Source organism: Chenopodium quinoa, unplaced genomic scaffold (assembly GCF_001683475.1).
Source record: "Chenopodium quinoa cultivar QQ74 unplaced genomic scaffold, ASM168347v1, whole genome shotgun sequence".
NCBI classification, from domain to species: Eukaryota; Viridiplantae; Streptophyta; class Magnoliopsida; order Caryophyllales; family Amaranthaceae; genus Chenopodium; species Chenopodium quinoa.
Window position 1 is genome coordinate 3,325,681 of NW_018743327.1, and position 15,175 is coordinate 3,340,855.

General features: G+C 36.5%; 1 long non-coding RNA gene across 1 annotated transcript; it reads right to left on the reverse strand.

Annotated features, from left to right (window-relative positions):
- Positions 1–9,552: 9,552 nt before the first annotated feature.
- On the reverse strand, positions 9,553–10,929 carry LOC110737343. The gene is made up of 2 exons (XR_002514368.1): positions 10,558–10,929; positions 9,553–9,848 (listed from the first exon to the last, which is right to left on the reverse strand). It is a non-coding gene; the product is annotated as an uncharacterized LOC110737343 (long non-coding RNA).
- Between the last annotated feature and the right edge of the window lie 4,246 nt (positions 10,930–15,175).

Sequence of the window (15,175 nt, forward strand, 5' to 3'; positions counted from 1 at the left end):
CTAGTTTTAGTTATTTTCTCTTAGTAGTTTTTGGTTTAATCTCTCTCTATCTCACAACCTTTCCTACTAGTTTAATTTGCACAGATTGATACACTTAGTCTTCGTGGTTCGACCCTTTACTTGCCACTAACTAGTTTAGTGTAAGTTTAGGTATTATAAATTTCTAATTTGGTTAGGGTTAGTAGACCAACGACCTACTTCCATCCGCGATCAAATTTTGGCTCCGTTGCCGGGGACTAAGATGTTTATTTGTTTGTGTTGATTAGATTAGCTAGGTTCTTGTATATTATTTGATTTTTGTTTGCTTTTCTTTGTTCTTTGTATAAAAATGGCATGCTTATCTTTTCCTCAATTTGATGGAGAACCCTTCTATGCTTAATTTGAAAGACTAGATGGTTTCCTTAGTTACCATGGGTGTTCTCTTAGTGATGCTTGTGGTATAGCTTATTGGGGCATGAATGAGTATACTAGGGGAATGGTTGAGGACATGAATAATGGTAGATTTTGTCATTTGTCTATTCATGATGCTTGGGATTTCTTCACATGGCTTGCTAGGGATTCTTTTGATAGAGAATCTCATGTTTCTTGTTTTGATTCTCAATGCCAAGATTATTTTAATTTTTGCATGAATTCTCTTGATACTTCTTATGTGCCTTGTGTTGATCCAAGTATGCAAGTTGACCCCTTTCCCTCTTATGCTCATTGTGATGAGGTTTGTGCTAATTTTGATGATATGCAATTTGATTTTGATCATGAACCTCAACCCAATAACATTGATGCCCAAATTCTCTCTCAAATGCAATATCTCACCCAATAACTCCAAGAGCTTCAAGAGGAACAAAAATTGAGAGAAGTGAGGCTTGCCCAAGTGATGTATGATTGATTTAGATGGACGTGAGGCACCTCACTTTGAGTGTGAGAGTGTTGTTGAGGATGATGTGGGGCAAGGGTGTGAAGGTGAGGGGAGATTTTCTTGTGATGAGAGGATTTTTGAGGATTTTGATCCTTTTTCTTCCCCATTTGAGCTTGAATGCCATCCTTCCCCTTATTCACCCCCTTTGAGAGCTTCCCTTGGTGAGGATGTGAGTGAGCCATCTTCATGTTTGAATGAGGGAGTTCATGAGGATGATAATGGTGAGTTTGAGAAATCAAGAGAGATTGAGAGTCCCTTGAGTGATGGTGGAAGAGTTGTGAATGAAGAAAATGTCAATTTTGAGGATTCCAACCCCCTTCCCCATCTTGATGAGTCTACCTTGCATGTTTGTGACCCTTCTATCCATGAGTCTTTGGACGCATTTGAGGTTATGGCTAGTATGTTCATTGAAGGTGTAACAAAATATTATAGCCTTTTGAGAGAGTTCATTGGCAATGCTTCATGGGAAAGGGATGAGTTTGAGAGAAACCTTTATCCTTTCATGCATGGTTTAGAGACTCTAGGCTTTGAGGATATTGAGGGAATTGTTGTTCATCGTTGTGATAGAGAGGAGGACGAGGTTGTTTCTATTAGAGAGTTTTTGTTTGATGGAGATGTGAGTCATGAGGGTTCTTTTGAGGATTCTATGATTGATTTTCATGCCCTCATTGATGATGTGAGGCTTTGAGAGACCATTGTTTCTCCTCCCCTTCCTCATGTCCCTTTCTCAAGGAAATTTGACCACATCTCCTACTATCCCATGTTCCTCCCTTCTTTTGTCAAAGAGCCTATTGAGAACCTTCTCTTGTTTGATGAGACTCTCCCTTTTCATCCTCCTATTATTGAGGAAATGGGTGATTGTGCCACCCAAAAAGATTTTGAGGAGGTATTGCCTTTTTATTCTTTTCCTTATTTTTCTTCTTCTTTCTCTTCTTATTTTCTTGATTTTTCTTTTGATTTTTCTTCCTTCTTTTGGCATCTTCCTCCTCGCTTACGTGCAATAATCTAGTTCCACGTTCTCCTCCCGTCATTTGCCTACTTGTTATCATATGAAATGTGTAGTAGTGCATTTGATAAGCTCTTGCGTTCATTGCAATATTATTTAAAAGAGTGGTCTCGCTTGGACGTTAAACAAGCCTTTCTCGGGAAGTAACCCAAGGTGTTTTTTGCTTTCGTTTTCTTTTCTTTTTAGATTAGATTTTCTCTCATGGAAATTTTTGTGTGCCCCTTGCTAGGTACATAACTTCATATACACTTATGCATTGGTTTGGATCAAGAATCTAGGAAGTTTGACGCCTATTTTTGCTAGCATATGGAAATCGAGATTCAATTCAAGAGGAAATCGGCTTTGAAAGGTTAAATTGGTTCATTTGCGGGTGTTTACACCCACCAATATCCGGTAATATCTTTCCTAGCTCTTTCTCTAATGGTTGGTGACTCGTTAGACTTGTGTTGGTTTGTTGGATTGATTTCTTTCTTTTCCCCTCCCATGGATTATTTTGTTTATATTTGAGTATATTGTCTCACTTAAGCTTGTGGGGAGGGTATTATATCATGTTTGGTGGGATGTTGATTCATTTATGCCATGCACTTGAGTATATGCATTTTCATGTCTTTTCTTTTATTTTGAAAAATCCAAAAAGATTTTTGTTTACTTTCAAGGTAATTTTGGCAAAATGTGTTTTGTTTGTTCTTATTTTGGACATTTTGTTTTGGGACTTGAATCCTTGAATGTTTTTCTTCCTAAGTGGTAAATGTATGCACGGTTTGAGAGTGTCATTGGTTGACTCTAGGATACTATATGCTAAGGTAGTCGGGTTAAGAACTTTTAGGGGTCCATGAAGCCTTAATTCACGGGAATGAGGGAAGATGGAGTTGCTCTCTATAGTGGATTTGAAACCTTTGGTTGGTATTTGTTTGGTTATAATCCCTTGTGAGCTTCATTTGCTCTAGCCTTCATCACCTTGTTGAGCGGCTATTTAGGATCCTTGACTATGCATGTCTTAATCCTTGTTTTGACCTCTAGCTCCCAAGATCGTGACCGAGCCACTCTAGGGGAGGAAAAGGGTACATTTTCTCATTTTTCTTTATCTTATTTTTATTTTGTTACAAATTTGGTTTTCTATTTCGCATCGACCTACTTATTAACCAATTTGAGCCTAATGTTTCCCGCTCTTGTTTAAACCGCGTTACAAACCTAATGGCCTGTGTTTACCAACCCTTTTAGTTAGTGAAGCATTGACATGTGAGGTTTGAGTTTTGAGAGTGTTGAAATTGAACAAGACATTTTGTGAATTGGTTTAAGTACGGTATTGAAAGTTAAGCTTGAAAATAAAATGCAAAAAAGTTTGAGAAGAAAGATGCAATTAAAGAAAATCAAATGAAGTTTCAAGAAAAAGCCGTCCATAGTTAAAAAAAAAGGCAAGGATATAAAAAAAAAAACAAAAAAAAAAACACAAAAATATTTTAGTTTGGTTTCGTTTTCTTCCCTAGTTTAAGCATTGAGGACAATGCTTCGTTCAAGCTAGGGGGGAGCGTTACTTCGGTTTTGGTATATATTGTGTTAGTGTTGAATAAGCTTGGGGGAGATGGCATTATTGGTATTTTTGTTTGATATTTTTAGACTTCTTAAGTTTGTTTTTTAGAGTAGGCCACTCTTTTGCTTCACTTAGGAAATATCACCAAAATTTTCAAATTTTTACCCGCCTTAACCCTTAACCTTACGTTACAACCCAATAAAAGACCCTGCTTTAGTGGGGTTAGGTCAAAGAATGGTTGAGGGAGATAGACTTCAAACCTATGGAGAGAGTATGCATAGTTGAGATGTCGGGATTACCTTCTCAAAGTTTTTCATTTCTTTATCTTTTTCCGGTTCCTTCGTGGAATCATGAGAAGCTAGATTAAGGGTTGATTTGAACCTAGTGGAGAGAAAGCGGCCCGATTGGTTGGGGCTAGGGTGGATTGTGTCCCCATTAGTTCTCTATGCTTAGCATATGTTATGTTTCAATCAACCATTGACATCTTGGAACGTGCATACATTTGTCTATTTAGAAAGGTTTGTATTCATTGGTGCTTGTTCCTATCTCTTGTCCAAATATGAACTTTGTGTTTTCTTTCTCTTTTTTATGTTTCTTTTTCTTTTCTTTTTATTGCCTTGCCTTGGTTTTTGTTTAGAGTTGTGGGTTAAACTCTTAGGACACCCTCACGAGAGCACACTCGTCCTCTAGGGCGATCTAGGGATTTAAAGGGCTTGTCTTTAGTTTCTAAAATTGACCGTGATTCCTACAAAAGTGAGTTAGTGTACATTCTTATTCCCCTTTAGTTAGTGTCTAAGTTTTGCTTGAATAATTCACTCTCCTTCTCTCGTGTTTCATGTTAATTTGCTCGAGGACGAGCAAAATGTTAGCTTGGGGGAGTTTGATAAGTTACTTTTATGTCACTTCTAGGGTTTTTATTGAGTAATTTTCCGGCTTATTTTCCAATAATTTAGCTCATTTTGTTCTTTATTTCTATTATTTGCTTATTCTTATCTTTTATCTTTATTTTATGTATTTTAGTAGTTTTTAATAGTTTTTAGCTTATTTTCTTAATTTATTTAATTTCTATTATTTTCTATGTTTATACTTTAAGTTTTTAGTTCTTGTTATATAAAAAGTTCCTAGTTTCTCACATTTTCTTATTTGTTTTAATTTAGTCATTTATTTTGTTTTACTAATTTTATTTTATTTTTACTTCGTTTTATTTTATTATATTTTGTTTTATCCTCGTGTCGGTTTTTGGTTGTAGGTGTGTTCGGGTTACTTATATCTATTTTATTTTTCTCATTCCTTTCTTCGGTTTTGTGTGTAGGTGTTCGGGTTTTATGTCAAGTGAGTTCGGTTTCCGAATTCATGTCAAAAGTCAATAGCCACTTCCACACACCAAACAACCACCAGAGTAGCTCCCCTGCTCCCATAAACCGCACCTTCCACCAGCTACCAAAATCTCCATCAAAGCACCCACCTATCACAGCCACAACAACGCCTGCAACAACTCCAACTCACCTCCAATCTACCGCCCTGAACCACCAACAACAACCAGCCGCATCAACTCACCACGACACCAAGCAGCAACCCCTCTCCCCCTCCATTCACCACCTCACGCAACCCGCAGCTCACAAACCGCCAACAACCACCATTAGCCCCCGAATTCACCACGCACACCAGCCAAATTGCTCCCAATTCCCCAACAAACAACAACAATTAACCATCAATCACCACCGCAACAGCCGTCACAATCCCCTCCTCCTTCGCGCACCCGCAACACCACCGTACCACACACATCAGTCCACCAAAACCACGACAATTAACCGCAACTCTTCCCTGCGATTCTCGGCCACCGCAAACCCAAATCAACCCCATCAATTCGCACAAGCATCACCCAAATTCAGAGCAATTTAAGTTCATTTGGGTTCGAGCAAACCGAATAGGAGTTCGGTCGAAGTATGAGTCAGAAACTTTTGAGGTTTTGTAATTTGAAGAGGTGTGGTCGAACACACCCATGGTTCGACCGAACTAACCCCGTAGTTCGGCCGCACCAACCCATGGTTCGACCAAACCATTTCACGAGCTTCGCGCGTGACTCTTATTGAAAATCGGAGGGCCGCGATTTAGTTATGCTTGATGAAGATTTTTTCTGATTGATGTCGATGAAGGGTGAAGATGCGTGCGATGGAATTGATGATGAGAATTAGAGCAACCACGAGAAAGGGGAATTACGGGGGTCTGATTGTTTTTGGTGGGATTTGTTTGCTTTTTCCCTTTTTAATTTCTTTTTCCTTTCCTTCCTTTTTATTCTTAGTTTTGTCATTTAATTAGTTTAGTTAGTTTTCTTTTTATTTGTCTTTTATTTTCCTTGTATTATAAATATCCCTTTTGGGGTTAATACTCTCTTAACTTTCAATCAAAATTTTATTTTAGATAGATTAGATTAGTTTAGCCTCTTTTAGATAGATTAGGATTTTCTCTCTCTAGTTTAGGAGTAGTTGTAGAGAGATAAAGTTTAGATTTCCATGGAGTTTTTGAGAGGTTGAAGAAGCAACTTTGTTGAACTTCTTCTCATCTATTCAATGAGCATTTTCTAACTTTCTCTCATCTTTATTTCTTTGCTTAATTCTTAGTTTTTGCTTTTTGTTTGTTGATTTGAGTAGATTAATTAGTTTGTTTGTTTAATCTTGTTTTTATTCTTATTTTACCTTGTTTTCCATGTCTATCTTCATTATTTTAGCTTAGGTCTTGTTCTAGGGAATTGGATGAAGGTTATATTAATGAATTGAATGATTGATTGTGATTAGTATGAAATTGTTTCTTGATTATTGTGTATAGGTGATGCTTTTATGGACTAGAATATTTTTAGCTAATCGATTCTATGCTCTTAATTGTGCTTTCAATCAATTGTGCGGGAGTAAGTTGGTTGAGAGCCCTAAATTCTTCCATACCTTTGCTAGGCTAGTTGCACAAGAATGAATTAATTTAGTAGGATAAATAACATGCTTAATTGTGCGAGAGTGAGTTAAATGTGTTGATGTTCCTAATCGAGGTCATTTTCATCTATTTGTATGATGTTGTTTAATGCATTGATGTGATTGGATTCCACTTTCCCTAGTTTTAGTTATTTTCTCTTAGTAGTGTTTGGTTTAATCTCTCTCTATCTCACAACCTTTCCTACTAGTCTAATTTGCACAAATTGATACACTTAGTCTTCGTGGTTCGACCCTTTACTTGCCACTAACTTGTTTAGTGTAAGTTTAGGTATTATAAATTTCTAATTTGGTTAAGGTTAGTAGACCAACAACCTACTTCCATCCGCGATCAATGAACTATCGAAGATTGCTTCGCTTGAAACGATCTTCTACCGCCTTGCGACCATCTTCCGCAAGCCAGGGAATATGATCGAAGATAACTTTGCTTGAAATCACCTCCAATTGTTCGTGACAACCCTCCGCAAGCTAGGGAATGTTGTTGAAGATATCTTCGCTTGAAGTCATCTCCAGTGGTTGCGATAATATTTTGAAGGAAATTACGGAAGATCAACGCTTGTCAATCCTTAAAAGCTCGCTTGAACTTTGCTTCCGCTATTACCAGTACGTCGGCGCTTTTGCTGCTTGTGAACCATTATGTCGGTGCCTCTTCTGTTTATGAACCATTATGTCGGTGCCTCCGATGAGCCAATGCTTAGGCGCTTTAAGCTAAGTGAGACGATCATTTATTAGGTCAATCACTTAATGTGATTGTAGTCGAATTGATTACTAGATCATGTCAAGTTGTTTAGAGGGGCTAACTGGCGTACCAAGGAACCCAAACTACTGCACAAGGTCCATATAACCATATTACAGGGCTTCACACTTTGTCGCCGTACCAGCGCTTGCTGGAAGGACTTGTCGCCGTGCTTTTTGCTTGTCGCCAGGCGTTGCACTCGGGATTTTCAGATAAATACCCTTTTCTTATGTTGTTGTTGTTCATTGCCTGGTTTCGCTCCGAACCTTTAACTTGGTTGTTTCCTTTCTACCAAATCTGCTTAAATTAAAGCTCTTCATCTCTAATGTGTAAGTTTTTCTTAACCCCCTCTTATCCTCGTTTTCTCTTTGGATTGTACCTGTATTTATATTTTTAACTATAGGACTTTTCTCATCTCTTTAATTATCTTAGGACTTTCCTAAGGCTCCATTAAGACTTAATGTGTTTTTAGCACAAACTTGTCATGACTCGACTCAAAGTGTTTAATACATGCGTTAGACTAAACTCGACACGACATGACTCAACGTACATGACTCGTGTGTGCACGAAAAAGCAAACAATTTCCGTCATTTTTTTGTGAAGGGTACTAACTCTCTCCTGAAAAAGAAAGACACAAAAAGGAAGAAGTTTTTCAAGGTGCATGTTGAATGAGCTTAATCTGTTAACTTTGTCTCTCACAGTACAAGAATTGTAACATCTTAGACTATCCTAGTTGACTCAATAATGAAAGTATTTAGGTAACTCATGGGTGTCATAAATGGCACCCATTTGATGAGCATTTAGGTTGTTTTTATCCTGTTTTCATAGCTTTCTTGCTTAATAAATGCTTAGTTTTATGCTTTGTTGCTTAGTTTTACCTTTCCACTCTTATTTTGTAGCTTTTATGCATTTCGTTGGTTTTCTAGCTATTCTCCTTTATTTGCTCTATTTCCGTGGTTGTAGGTATTGTACGAGGTTCGAGTCTTGATATTGGTGATCTACTAAGGTGGAGAAAGCCTTTGGAGCAAGCTCACGGCATTTGGAAAGCTCAAGATGTAAGAAAGTGGAAATTCCAAGTCTTGGCTCTTACGCTCTCATGTCGTACTACCATTAAGAAGTGGTGTACCCACTAATCTAGAGCTTTAGCTACTGCCACTCCTAGTGTTCATCATCATCATAGTCGCGCGACCTTAGCGAACGCACGAAGCCGCAAGAATTTAGAAGAAACCAAGTGAAGCGCAGCCGCGCAAAGCTCGGGTGCGGGCGCACCACCCCCCTGGCGCGGGCGCACCTCCCCATGGTGCGGGCGTGCCTCCCCTACTGCGCGGGCGCGCCTCCCTGGGTATTTGTTGCTCGGTTTTTGGTGTTTTCGCGCCTCTACAAATATCTTTGTAAACCCGATTTTTGGGGCAAGTTTTCATATTAGATTTTGATCATATTCTTAGCTTTCTCTCTCCAGTTTTGGGTTAGTTTTAGGAGTAGATTTTAGAGAGAAGAAAGTGAGGAATTTCAATGTGTAGACGTCGCTCAAAGTGCTCCTACGTTAAAAGCATGTGTGAATATGCTTGGTACTCATAGGAAGTGGGAATTGACATATAAGATTAGGGACAAGGAAAGTAGGGAGCTGCCAACAAGTTTTTAAGGAACTTGTAAACCGTTCACGGATCATAAAAGGCAACCACGATAAGGGACAACGATAGGCAACAACGATTGACCCGTGAAAGTTACACCCCATTCATAATCCATGAGATTACTAACTCCATATGGTTCGGAACCACGAAAGGAGGATCAGGGATGATGGTACGTAGTGAGTCATGGAGTCACATTCGCCCGTATTGGCCTCTACTCGATTCTTATAGTGAAAAGTGATTCCTGCGATCTCAAAGGCATACAAACAAAAATTCAATTCGCTCCAAACTATTATTATGCTAAATCGGTTTAATATTAATGCAACATAATCCTAATATATCGTGATCACTTGATTAAATAACAAGATTAAAAACGAACCTAAACCGGTTGTCCAAATTATATTATTAGTCGTGATTTTCAATTACATATTCCCTTTAAACATGCAATTTAGTGATCAATCACTAGACGAAAATATGAATTGGCCACCGGTTCAAAACCCCCCTATGCCACCGGTTTTGAACCGGTGGCCATTTGGGGGGTGGCAATAATCTTATTAAAAAGCCACCGGTTCAAAACCGGTGGCAAAAACAAATATTGCCACCGGTTAACCGGTGGCAATAATGCTTCCCGCATTTTTTTTAATGGTATTAACAAGTATTGCCACCGGTTAACCGGTGGCAATAATGCCCATAAAAAACTAAAAAAAAATTTGCATTTATTTCACTTAAATTGTAGTAGAAACTATATATATATATGTAAAATACATAAAAACACATATATATTCATCAGTATCTAGTAATTGTACACTTTTTAAGAGTGAAAAAACTAAATTAATAACTACAACTAAATTACTCATACAACAATTCCAATTTAAACGAACTAAATTAATCAAATTACACAAAACTAAAATTCCAACATTAAAAAAAAAATTACAATAAAAAACCAAAAAAAAAATTACAACATTAAAATTAAAAAACAACTCATATAACACCTAAATCAATAATCCTACATCTTTATTCTTCGATTTAACATCTACATCTAAATCAATATACCTACATCAAAGAAAAACAAAATTGATTAAATAAAATAAATAAGCTGCGAAAAAAAAAAAACCAGAACAGTATGCATGGTACTCATAAATCGATTTAAATCGGTTAAATAAACCCAGAAAAAACACACAAAAATATAAACAAAACCCAGAAATTAAACAAAAACCCAGAAAACTAAAACCCAGTAAAAAAAAAGAAAAAAAAACCAGAAAAAAAAAAATGAGAATGAAATCGAACTAAAAAAAATCGAATTGATTTTCAAAACGATAATGAAAAACAAAATGAGAATTAAATCGAATAGAACCCAGAAGGAGATCGACTTAGAATAGATTAAAATCAATTAAAAATCGAATTAAAATCGATTAAAACACTCAAAAAAATCCAAAATCGACTAATTAACCCAGGAAAATCAATAACTAGAAATGAAATAAAAACCCAGAAGAAAACTTAGAAAAAAAAATTAAACAAAAAAAAAAACAAAATCCCAGAAATAAGTTAAAAAACTGAGGGAATAAAACCAAGAAATTGATTCACGAACTCAAAAAAATAAAAACCCAGAATTAATTGATTAAAATCGATTAAAAACCAAATTAAAATCGATTAAGAAACCCAAACAATTCCAAAATGATTAATTAAACCCAGAAAATCAATCAATTAAACCCAACAAAATCCGATTAATTAACCAAGAAAAATCGATTAATTAAACACAAACCTCGTGCATGTCTTCGTGGTGCATGTCTTCATGGTTTATTGTTGCGGTGGTGGTCTTGGTGATGGTGGAAATGAAAGAGAAGGAGACGAGGAGATCAAAGGAGAAGATCGAAGAAAAGGAGATGAGAACAGAGAAGACGAATTGAAAGAGAAAGAAGAGAGGGGAGAGCAGGAGAGAGAAAGGGGAGAGGGGAGAGTAGGAGAGAGAAAGAGCGACTGAGAGGGAAATGAGATAGGGTTTGGGGTTTATAAGGGGGGCTTTTTTTTAATTTATTATTGCCACGGGTTCAAACCGGTGGCCTTTACCATTTATGCCACCGGTTCGGTTTGAACTGGTGGCAATGTGAATTTGCGTATCCCGCCCATTTTTTAAGCCACCGGTTTTAAAAAACTGGTGGCCATAGAGTTGTGCCTTTTTGTATTTTTCTACTAGTGAATAAATATAATAAAATTAACATTAATATTGGAAGAAATTTAACCATAATATCATTAGTCAAATCGAATATAAAATAACCTAATCATGATACTAGCAATATTAAAATAAAATAAGAGTAATTAAATTAATTAATTACTCACATTCCGCACGTTCCTTTAAATTGCTACATCATGAATAAACTGTTAGTAACTTCAATAAAAAAATTTAAAGTAAATGAAAATTAAATTAAATTAAATAAAATTAGAGTTGATTTGGTCCAAACCCTCAGTTATTTGTACCTTTCACACCTTGGTTTAAGGACGGAACCTCGGGTTAAGTATAGACTCCTTGGAGTGCTTAGGGAAATTATTTTGGAAGAATAAGGAGGCTAGAAATTAGGTTAAAGAGGGAGAAGAGAATTATTTTTGGTGTAAGGTGAGAGAGAATGATTATTGATGCCCCAAACTGCAGAAAGGGGGGTCCTATTTATAGGGAAAATGAGTAGAGGGAACACACGGAACCCTAAAAAGATAAAGACCCTAAAAAATAACACCGCGACACGGCAGAGAATACTGTGACACGGTGTCAGGCACCGTCATATGGGGGAAAATCCCGTGACGCGGTGGAAAACTGGAGTGACGCGGGAAATATTTGACCTACGGGAAGTGAAGACGCGTGAAGGATTTACGCGGAAAAGACACGAGAAAATTCTGTGACACGACAGTGTACACCGTGGCACAGTACAGTACACCGTGTCATGATATGGGAAAACGCGGAAATTACACGGAAAAAGCACCATGACACGGTAGGAAATACCATGTCACGGTGGCAGGTAATGTGTCACGGCAACAGGTACCGTGCCACGGTGGAATTTGTCGCGAAAGAGCTTCAAAAATGGCATTATGACACGAAGTACATTACCGTGTCACGGCACAAGGCACCGTCAGACGGGGGAAGGCACCGTCAGACAGGGCAAACTCCCGTGACACGGTGCTTTTGCAATGTGCGCGGTGATTCCAGTTTTTTACCCGTTTTTAAAATATCATAACTTTTGATCCGTAACTTTGAATAAGGCATATAGTATATCATTGGAAAGATTATCAATTCTACATTCCATAACAATAAAAATCAGGTCAAAATGATTTGTATATTTTAGTATATGGTCGTTTTAGTGGAAGGGTGTTGATTTTAGGTCGAGTTTAGTGTTTTGCTCATATCTTTTTCGTTATAGCTCGGAATTGGGCTTATGATATATGTTTGGAAAGCTTATTTAAAGGCCTATACCTTAAAATAATAATTTTTATATCCATAAAATCAGTTACTCTCGGTTTTGTGATGTGGACACGAAAAGTGGAAAATAAGTTATGGTTTAGGGAAATGAGCTAGAAATTGGATTGGTTCATGAAATATATTGGATAGAACATGGATTTAAGAACTCCAAATATTAAATACTTAACCCGACCAATAATGGCGGTGAAAGGCGTTCATCAATGGGTTTGGTTTTGGGGAGACATTTTTAGGTGTCTACACAATGGTGATTGAGAGATTGAAGATTCAATGGTGACAATTGTATCGGAGATCTTCTCTATTATCAATGAGCATTTCTAAACTATATCTCATTTATTGTTTTGTTTAATATTCATTTTTGTTTGTTTTTTTATTGGATTTTGATCTTTGATCTTTGATTAGAGTAATTGTTCTTCTTTGAGTGTTGATTCTTGTTTTCTATAGTTCTTTGTTGATTTGATGATGTTGCTAGAGTAGTTTGCTTGATAGGGTGATGGTGAAGCTTATATGATGTGATGGATTGATGTAAATTGGGGAATAATTGATGGAGTTGATGATGTGATTAAATTGGTTGATTGATTATGTGCATGTGTGTGTTTGATTTAGGCTTGATCACCCTAATTATTCACACTAGATTGCATTGTAGGTTCACATTGATATGGACCATTGATTTATGGCTTGCATTTAACGATTGAGGTGTCTTGTGAAGTTCCTAGCTAGAGTTTATCGTAGTTGACGCTAGTTAGACCTCTAGGAAAATAGCTTGATATGCTCTTTTGGTTGCATGATTGGTTTTCCCTGGCATCACTCGACTTAGTCAACTTCCTATCCCAATTTTCTATGTTCATTGTTATTATATGTGAATCCTAATCCCTAGCACTTTATTTGTTCGGTTTCTTCGTTTAAGTAGTTGTTAGTGTCACCTTCTTTCCTTTGTCTTCGACCTAGCTTAGGCACCCAAATCGAAAGCACTAGACATTACCGTTCCTTTGGGTTCGACCCTTGAGTTACCTCTATACTTATATTTAGGTTATTTAAGTGTTTATAAATTTTGTTTGGCTTAGGGAGGATTAGTCCAACAACCTAGTTCACCCAACGTCAGTAACTTAGGCGCGGAGGCTAAGTACTTTATACTTTATGATGCAATGATGATTGATGTTGATATGACAAGGCATGTTTCAACGTTATGTTAAGATTTCATGACAAAGGGTTCCTAAGGGAAGTATATTTGGTCATGTATCTGTGCAGTGTGTGAAAGTGACACTAAGGTTAGGCTGCAAGGGCTAAGTGTGTGGAAAATATATTGAAAAGAGTCAAATGATGGTGACTCTTAGGCTATGTAGGCTATCAATGTAAGGATCAAGCCCCCAAGTCTAGCTCTAAGTAAACACGAATGAGCATTGGAGATCTCTTGATATGATCAGTTATGAATGTAACTATGAATGCATGTTTATTACGGCCACACCTCAATGTGAGGTTGCCTACGTATCTGTTAGGAATCAGGCCAAACGTAGCTCTAGCCGAAACTCGCACAAGTGTGTGTATACCTCAAAAAGGTCTTTTTAAGGGTTGTAACGTGGTTAGGCTAAAGGTTTAAGAAGAAGGGGATAAAAGGCTCAAGACCCTAGATAAGCCCCCAAGGTGTGCAACTTTGGTTTTGGAATATTTGTATTATCATGCTTGAGGTTTTTCACTCTTTTTTAGCTCTTATTTTTTTGCTTTATTTTTTTTGCTTTATTTTTTTTTTATAAGTATGGGAAATCCCGATCATGTGGTCTATAACTCACTTGGCGTTCATGTTTCTCAGGCACAGTACCGAGCACTCGATAAGAGACGCAATTCGAGACGTGTTCTTATCAAAGATATTTTCATATCAAAGATATTAGAACACTTGTCCTAAACCTGTTTAATCTATGTTGGTTGAATATTAATGCACAAACAAATCTATTATTGGCGATCACTTGAATTATAATCATATTAACCCTAACAAGATTATTAATTATCTTATTAAGCGTAATTACAAGTACCAATTCCCTTTAAACATGCATAAAAGGTGTGATCAAGCAATAACAAATAAATATCAAGCAACACAATAATAATCATAATAATAATTATAAAAATAATAATCATAAACATGTTAAAGCATAATAATAGCAAGATCCTAGGCACGATACTAACAAGATTAATAACAAACCCTAGCATGTCACTAAACAATAAAAATCAAAGTTTTAACCCTAACATGATACTAACATTAATATTATAAAGAAAGTAGGAAGGCATCATAGAAATAACAATTATCATATTTAATATTAAATTTATGGTTATTACCCTAAACATGATACTAGAAAGATCAAAACGCCCTAACATGGCACTAGGAGTCATAATAACAACCTAGACATGATTTCCATATCATAACATCAATAAATCAATTAAAGTACTTACTTGGTTAACTCGTATCTCTTTATAATAAAAAAATACACACGTTAGTAACTTCAAGGAAAATATAAAATTAAACAATTAAATTAAATAATTGAAAGAGAGAATTAAGAAAGTTTAGACTAGATTTAGGACCAAACCCTCAGAAGTATCAAAACCTTTCACGTCTAGGGCGAAGGAAACTTCGAACTATGCTAGGTGTTTCTAGATTTTGTGAATGCGAAATTTTGTATGCAAAAGCTAGTTTAGAAAAGAGAGAGAAAGAGAGAGAGAGTAATCAAGAGATTCTTGATGAGAGTTGGTGAAAGAGAGAATAAGAAATTGATGGGAAGAATTGATGAAAATTAATGAGAATTGATAAGAATTGATGATAATTGAAAACAGAGGTTTTAGGAGGTTATTTATAGAGAAAATCAGCCGGATATGATAAAAAACGAATCAGAGTTTCGAAAAGAATAAAACACGACCACAGTGCCAAATA